The sequence below is a fragment of the Megachile rotundata genome, chromosome 13 (genome assembly GCF_050947335.1).
Source record: "Megachile rotundata isolate GNS110a chromosome 13, iyMegRotu1, whole genome shotgun sequence".
NCBI classification, from domain to species: Eukaryota; Metazoa; Arthropoda; class Insecta; order Hymenoptera; family Megachilidae; genus Megachile; species Megachile rotundata.
Window position 1 is genome coordinate 15,977,215 of NC_134995.1, and position 8,033 is coordinate 15,985,247.

The following is an 8,033-nucleotide window of genomic DNA, read 5'->3' on the forward strand; positions in this document are numbered from 1 at the left end:
GTATCGACTTTTGGCCTTTCTGTCGCTCGTTTTCCTTTTTTCTTCGAAAGGTGAATTCGAATCGTTCGAAGAGGATCGGTGCCATTGAAAAATATTTCTTTCTCGTGTCGCTGGTGAATAAACTTTTTATCGGAATTCTATTCGATATCGTCGAGAATTAAACGCTCGTATCGTCCAGAGAAAAGCGATAACCATCGACATAATTACATATACAAGGTACCTCTTAATAGCTCCCCTCTTTACGTAGGGTACCTCTGGTGGTAACTCGAATTCATTCCGAGATACTTAATTACCTCGTATCTTCGAGAGTACCATCGTTTCCTCGCAATGCATCGAATGTAGAAAACAACTCGTTCGATTGGTAAATCGTCGGTAAGTGGCGCCGCGACGCCCACGTCGAAATTCTATGTGCGCCATCGTACGCGAAGCAGGTGTCGAGCCTGGAAGTTCCATCTAGCAAAAGAAAACAGCAACCGAATTGAAAGGTAAGGGTACACCGTGAAACGAGACAATTTCGGGAAACATTTTGTTTGGAAATCAAACGTACATGCTTTCCGCGAATTCAACCAACCGTACACCCTACCTCGTCACTGGTTTATGGAACGAAAACAACGCGAAGAGGAACGGCACTTTCACTCGAACGCGAAACGAACCATCCCGAGATCGAATCTCTCGTTTCTTTCGGCTGGAGTTTGTATTTATTATTTCTTCTTTCGATGTATAGAGGGTTGCAGCGAAGGGCGCGAGATTCACCATAAGAAAACAGTTGGAGGCGTGACGAGCCTACAACTCGTTGCTAGGAGCTGTTTGTCGAGGCGACGTGATCCGCACCTTTAACCAACCACCAATTAAATCTGGAGATTGTAGACGGTACACGCGCGTGCATGTACATCTTCGATTTTTCCTGTGTCACACAGTCAAAGATACTATCCGATACGCATAGTATCGGAGCGAAACATATATCGAGACGTATACCGGAAAATTCGAGATCTTCGGATCTTCACATCTACCTTCCTCGAAATCGAGCTATCCGCACTCGTATTCGTATAGATTTACGATACTTAATACCCGCATCGTCACGAACAAGCTAGAAGATTCGATTTGCTGACGCCGAATCGTTCGTTTCTTTTCTCTACGAGTTTTCCTCGACCTCTTGTTCTGTCTTCCTGGTTTCCCCCGTGTTTCCAGCTTCTTTCGAGAAACACTTTGCCTACGACGTCCTCTTATCGCGTGTCACACCGACTCTTCGTCAACCGGGAACGTTAAAGGAGAAACAAGTCGGAACACGTAGTCTGTCTAGCGGGGGATCGAAGAGATTCCAGTCTGATGGAAGTTCGTAGTTCGACGACCGATAGTCTCCGACGGTTGTAGCTTCTGAGGGGCGTCGAGTTTCAAATAGAAAGAGAGAGAACCGCGTTTCTACGGGAAAATGTTGTATGTTCGACTCGCGTGAAAATTTGAAATGGAAAGTTTAATGATCATTCGATGAAAATCTTGTCTGCTTTCTCAAATCCCTCCTTAACATATCGTGCTTTATTCGAATTAAATTATTTAATTGAAACTGTTGCAGAAATCGAGATGTCGGACTCCGAAGGTAGCGTGGCGAGTATTCATGGCTCAGAAAGGTCAGGAACACGCGAGGAAATCATTACGTCGTTATCTCGTCAACAAATTACTAGCGGTGACAAGCTCGAAGAGTTCGAGAAATTGCTTCGATCGATGCTACCATCCCGTTCGTCCTCGCAAGACGTCGAGGAATCGGAGGAAAATGAGACAGAAAGAAAAATAGGTGGGTTTTATAGGAAGAAAAACGCGCTTTAAATTGCGTTTATAGTTCTTGTTTCTAGATTGCCTCGAATAGTAATATTGTATCGTTTGCGGTCGAGAAAAGCAAAGAAAGCTGAAAGAATGAAATACGACGTAACTCTCCCACGGGTCGAATCTCTGGCTCCTTTAATGCCACGTGGGGCTAAAACAAAGCTGTGCTGCTTCAATTATCGTTCCATTATTTCGCGACTCGACGAAATTAAGGTCGTACAGGTTTCTGTTAAAAAGGACGATGTAGTTTTTTCCTCTTATTTTTTTCGACCGTTTGCTATTCAATCTCTTTAATTGAATTTAATTTAATTTACGTTATCGAGATAAATCGCTGCCTCGATCAGCGGTTCTTTTAACGGAAAGTTAAAAAAGTTCTCTCGTTTAGCTTCACTTCCACCATTTGGCAGGTTTTGTTCGGCGTCGATCTCTCTTTAGTCCGAAATCCACGGGAGATGTATTTAGACTTTCCATTGGCAACGCTTCGCGTTATACGACAGGAACGTTAAGACGACGAGGATGACTCTTGATGCAGCCAACCCTAGAAGATAGCCGAGAGAAAGAAGGGAAGAGAAGCGACGGGGCGGTTGCAGCTTTTCGTCTAGCGTGAACCCCCTTTAGTTCGAGTCGACGAAATGCCGGTCGTTGTGTAAAAGGGGTGAGAAAAGAGTAGAAGGAGGAACGAGGATGCAGTTCCGTAGTAGAAACTCAGGTAACCTGTTGAGAGGGACTGAAGTAGGCGAAAATGGAGAGCTTGCTGCAGCTTAACTCGGAGAATTTCCCAGACGTTCGCCAAGGGCATTTCCAGGGAAAGTGGCTGGCTGGTTGGCTGGCTGCTCGAGAAGAGAGAAATTTCTCTTGCCCCAGGGATTAAGTTCCTCCCCGAAACGTCTCGGCTTCGTCTTTTTCTCCGTTCTATTCTTATTCGTCCGCTTTCACGGCAAGCACGCGGCAACCAGATGGTAACTGGTGGCGAACTTTAATGATCTTTTTCGTGGGTCGGCAGAGCCGCCGGAAATTAGCGAGCGAGAGAAGTTGCTAGCCGGGAGCTCTTTGCTTTTGTATTCCTGCCGAGTCGTCGCGAAATCTGTTGTCGACGATGTCGAGGAAAATCTTTCGAACTGCTTCTGAAGTACGCGTCGTTTACTTTGTGCTAAGGAACATGCACGTGGTCCTTGGATCGATAAGTCGTACGCACGGATTTAATACCTGTATTCTAAAAAAGGTTAATAACGTTGAGTAACGATGTAATGCAAAGTATCGAGTAGGAGGATCGCAGTTTTCGTGAACAACACGGTAAGGTAGGTTCAACTGTGCCAGTAGAAAAGATCGGGTTTGATCGGACCGGCATAACGTCGAAATCGAAGTTCCCGTTTCCGTGTCTCGAACTTTTTATATTGCGTGTCGTCCGAAACGATACCAATCTTCTCGGTACTTGGCAAAAATTACCTGGTGCATTGCGGTTGTAGTTAATATCGGCAATTCCGGACGACGTTACATTCCTCCAATCCCGACGAAAGTTCAAAACTACCGGAATATCTCGGTCGTAAATCATCGAAGAGATTAGAAGTAGGAGAAACGTCGTTGCTCGAGAGACAGTCGTTGGTTATGAATTAACCCGACAGTCATGTAAACGCGTGTACCTCGAGCGGGTTCAACGTTATCTCGCATTTCTTACCAAGTAAATTTTCTTCCAAATGGTCTTGCAATGTCGTGCGAAAGTAACAAGCAGCTTTAATTACAATGCATCGAGCGAATTTAGGAGAGCCGGCAACCTAATTTAACCCTGTGTTCCGAGAGAACCGCAGCTGTTGCCAAATTCGCGTTGTCGTCGCGGCGAGTTTTCGGGTCTCCGATGGTCTTGTCCTGAATTTCCCAACGAATTTCCCTTGGAAACAACGATCGTGCTGTCCCGCGTGACGGTCGTCTGCGTTCCAAATTAAACTCATAAAACGGGCGAGCATGCAGGACGCGTTCAACGGCCGCTTCACAAAATTGGAAAAGGCTGTACGCGACACGGCGCGACCGTCTCGAACGAGACCGGCAAATTATAATTATTTTGTACGAAAAATGCCATTGAGTCGTTTATATATTCGTCTTGTTTAAACGTCGAGCTTCGAACCAATATCTCGTAAGCATAAGACGCGTTAGACTTTCTCTTTCGAATTATACATATGTATAGAGGAAAGTATAAAGATCGTACGAAGCGAGAAAAATAACGAAGAAACCGCTTCGTTCGATCGCGATACTACTCCCTGAATGTTCCGTACAAATCTAAACACGCGTCTGAGCCGCTTTCCGTAAATCTAATAGTACAATTCCGAAAACGAGACGGACCGTGAGATCGAATTGGCTGGTGGCCAGGAACGTTCCGTCGTTGCCCTGGTAAAATCTCTATCCCTCGTTTCGCTAGAATTTCCTTAGGTCTACACTCTACAGTGTAGAGAAAGGCAACGCCCTTCGACACATTCATAATTCAGAATATCGTTGTTCGCGGCTGACTACAAACCATGATTCTAGTCTCCGTTCATCGCGTCCCGCGAACTGAAACGTTGATAGATTCGGTTCGAAATTTCTTCGGAAAAGATGCCTTCGTGCAAATTTCACGCGACGTAACGATGATCCTGTCGAATCGGGTGTCGGGATTAGTTCTCGAATCAGCGATTTTGCGAGCGAAGAAGATTCGAAAGAAAAGGACTCTGTTCTGGATCGTGGAGCACGTGTTCTCTCTCACGTTCTCCCTCGTGGGGTATTTTCGAAGGCAGCGTCTTATTAACGTACTCCCTCGGCGCGTTCGAAGTGGAGTGTCAATATACGCCGACCGGATTATCATAATATCGTCCGTCAGCCTGCCATATATGCGCGTACATGCTCGCAGAGTGACATCTTACCACCCCTGTTCACGAACCAGCTTAAAGCCTCCCCTATACGAGAAACTTTCCATCGTCAGATTCGCCAGATGCGTTTCGCGAACAGCTTCTCGCGAGAGTTTCTGCCGCCACTCGATTAGGGCTCGAGTTCAACTTTTTATTTGTTCTCGGCTTGTTCTTTGAAACGGGTTTCCGGATTAAGCGAAAATAACTTCATCCAACGTACGTGGAAACGTCCCTTTTCTCTTTATCCGCACGGTTCGTTCAGCAACTTTTAGAACCGAGATTTTTTTCACCAAGGAATGACAACTCGAGATTTCGAAAAAAAACTAAACGATCGAATCGATTACGCGCACGACCTATTTTTTGTTACGTGCAACGGAAGATTGGAAAAACGTTGGACCGCTCGAAGAAGAACTAACGCAGGAGCGTGTAGATCCTTTGAGCGGGAGACGAAGCATGCGTGAAAAATGACAGCGAGTCGAAAAGCTTCGTAAATAAGAAATCGCTCTGTGGAAGGCAGCAGGTCGCGTTGTTCGAAGGTTGGAAAGCTCGACAACGAGAAATAGCCGCGGGACTCGGTAGCGATCATCAATTTTCGACGCGTCAACGTCGAAGCAAAAAGGGCGAAACGTCTCGAGCGAAGCCTCCTCTACTTCCGGTTGAGACTCGCCGGATGATCCGTTGTGGGCCACGATCATCCGTACGGTCCGTTTGTCGCGATAAAGGAAGTCGCGGAGCGGATGACGAATGGAGGGAACCGGGACAAATTTCGCCCAGGGGTAGATAACGTCCGAAATCATTACCCACGCCCGGTGCAAATTGTTTGGGCGACGCGACACTCGGAGCCGTCTTCTCTCCTCTTCTTATTCTTTATCCTTCTTTGCCCTTTTTCTTCTCGCCTTGCCACTCGACGATTTCAATTTAGGGACGGAAGTTCTGAGAAAGAGTGATTGATGATGCAGCAGTACCGATGCAAACGGTACTATTGTACCGACCAAAGCACGAATTGATCGAGAACACAGTTAATTCACTGTCGTGTTATCGGAGACGGATCGGGCAACGATGAGAATAACGAGCATTCGATAGCGATTGACGATAAACTCCTCGAGTCGTCTTATCTGACTATTCGAATCGGTATAGATATTTGTAGCATACGCTAATATGGATCATTAAATACTCAATGAAGCTATCGAAAAAATACGTCGTCGTCCATAGCGAACGTATCGATCCGTTCGCGATAGTGACAAAGAAACGGTAAAAATTCCTGGCTACGTCTCGATCCAGTTTACGCGACGAGTATCCGACGAGAATGAAATTCGCTGCAGTGAATGCGATTCGGTAGGAGGGTGCTGGTCGTACTTTTTTTGGCTCCTAATTCGACGAAGGGCGAGTTGCCGCGAAATGAAAAGCACGACCGTTCCCTTTGTGCGTAACGCGCACGAGTCGTTTCTCTGAAGAGATCTCGTCGTCCATTCGTGTGCACGTTGCTCGAAAAGCGGCCGTGTGCTCGAGCACCGGAAAATCTCGTGCCTTTCGGGAAATGCCAGACAGCTAATCTGACGGGAGAAATTAATTCCGACGTTTGATCGGCTATGCTCTTCGAGCTTCGAAATTACCTAACAGCGTAACACCGCCTCTGCCCGAGCAGATGTTCGCGCAAGCTGCTGCTTTTTTCTACTTCTCTCGGCTTCTGTCTATTGTACCGGTTCTAAAGTGTTATGAAAGGGCTGTAACTCGAACAATAATTAGGCTGTCCTATCGATGAGCCGATCAAAAATTTCACCTCGTAACAGATCGAGATTTAAACAGGAGAAAATTATTTCTTTCTTCAAATATACATATGATGAACATTCTAATTCGAATAATAAGTAAAATATGTGAACGTTAATCATCGTATCAGACTATAAGACCGCGCGGTTCCATTCGAAGATTAAAAACGTTCGATTATCGCGATCGCTATTGATCTTTCTCCGAATCCATTATCGACTCTGTTCTCTTCGTCTCTATTAGCGAAATAGAGGCTTTAACGACAGAGAAATAGGGCCATTTCTGGCTGGCTGAAGTCCAAGGGCAAACAGCTGCGCCAACCTACCTTCCTATTTTTACGTCAGCGCAATTTCCACGTTTTTACGGTCGATCGATCGAATCCGATCGGAGCTAACTTTGTCCCCGTCGAACGTATCGAACGACAACGTTTTTCTCCCTGGTGCATTGTGCTCGACGCGAACACGATCCACGATTTCGTTCATCGAGGCTGATGGAGCGATAAACCTCCCCTTTCATTGTTCTCGATCGAACACCGTAAAGAAACAAATTTTCGATGCACCGTTTGCTCAAAATCGCTTAGTTTTCCATTTGCGCAGTGTTCCGGTAACATCGTAAATAGACCCGATCGAAGAAAAAAGTCTACGTTCGCCTTGCAAAATTTTCTATTATAAACTTAAGCGAATCGCGAGTCGTTCGAAAGAGCGTTAGATCAACGTACTCGTAATAGGTTGAAAAGCGCAGTCAACGCAATTTCACTTACGTGTCGGTAAGTCCAGTTTCTATTTTCGATTTAATTGTCCTAACGAGGAAAGAGCAGCCTCGAAGCAAAACCTGAGCCGATATCGTTCCACGGCAACTACGGAAGAACGGTAGCTGCCAGTACACGGAAGACAGGATCGCGTGCGATGTCAGTTGCTTCTGGATATTCCGTGCGTCCCGTGACAATAGGAAGGCAACGAGCAGGCTCAAAGACACGATCGGCCAATGCCAGAAACCCGGTCGTTTTGTCGGGTTTAGTCGGTGCCTGGTCTCTTGACCTGCTTGCACAGCGACCAACGAGCGATTGGCATTTTCGCTATCGGACCACCTCTCTTTTTATGCGAGTCTACTACATATTTTGTAGTTCGATTATTTCGATCGTCCATTTTGCTCCTACCTTCGAGTTCAACTGCTTCGACGATGGACACACCTATACAATTTTTCTTCGCGCATTCGATTAAATCGTTACTGCATATATCTAATAGTTAGAAAATATTAATACGAACTTCTCTCGTTGGTCGAAGCAGAAATGGCTACTCCGGACGGACCAACGGACTTTCGTTTGGAATACATCGGAGGTTTTGTGCAGAAATCGTTGAAGCTGAAGCCAGAGAAATGGGGTAGATTACTACTTACCGAGGAATATAGGAACGCGGTGCTGGACTTTCTGGATAATCCTCTGCCAGCGGCACTTTTCGTCGTTCTGACACCGAACGCGCAGCTGGTGGCATCTTCGTCGTTTCCCATACCCTGTCAGAGAACCAAAGGCGAGTACAATCGGTATTAGAGTAGAGATTTCAAGATTAGATACCAACGAAT

At 46.0% G+C, this 8,033-nt stretch overlaps 1 long non-coding RNA gene across 3 annotated transcripts in view; it reads right to left on the reverse strand.

Annotated features, from left to right (window-relative positions):
* LOC105664241 (uncharacterized) overlaps positions 1-8,033 on the reverse strand; it is a 28,884-nt gene that overhangs the window by 16,127 nt on the left and 4,724 nt on the right. For 2 of the 3 annotated variants that reach the window (XR_013040340.1, XR_013040338.1), the window contains exon 2: positions 7,851-7,964. This is a non-coding gene — a long non-coding RNA (uncharacterized LOC105664241). Of the gene's footprint in view, positions 1-7,850; positions 8,010-8,033 lie in introns of those variants that run through there. The other variant, XR_013040339.1, reaches the window with a different exon arrangement.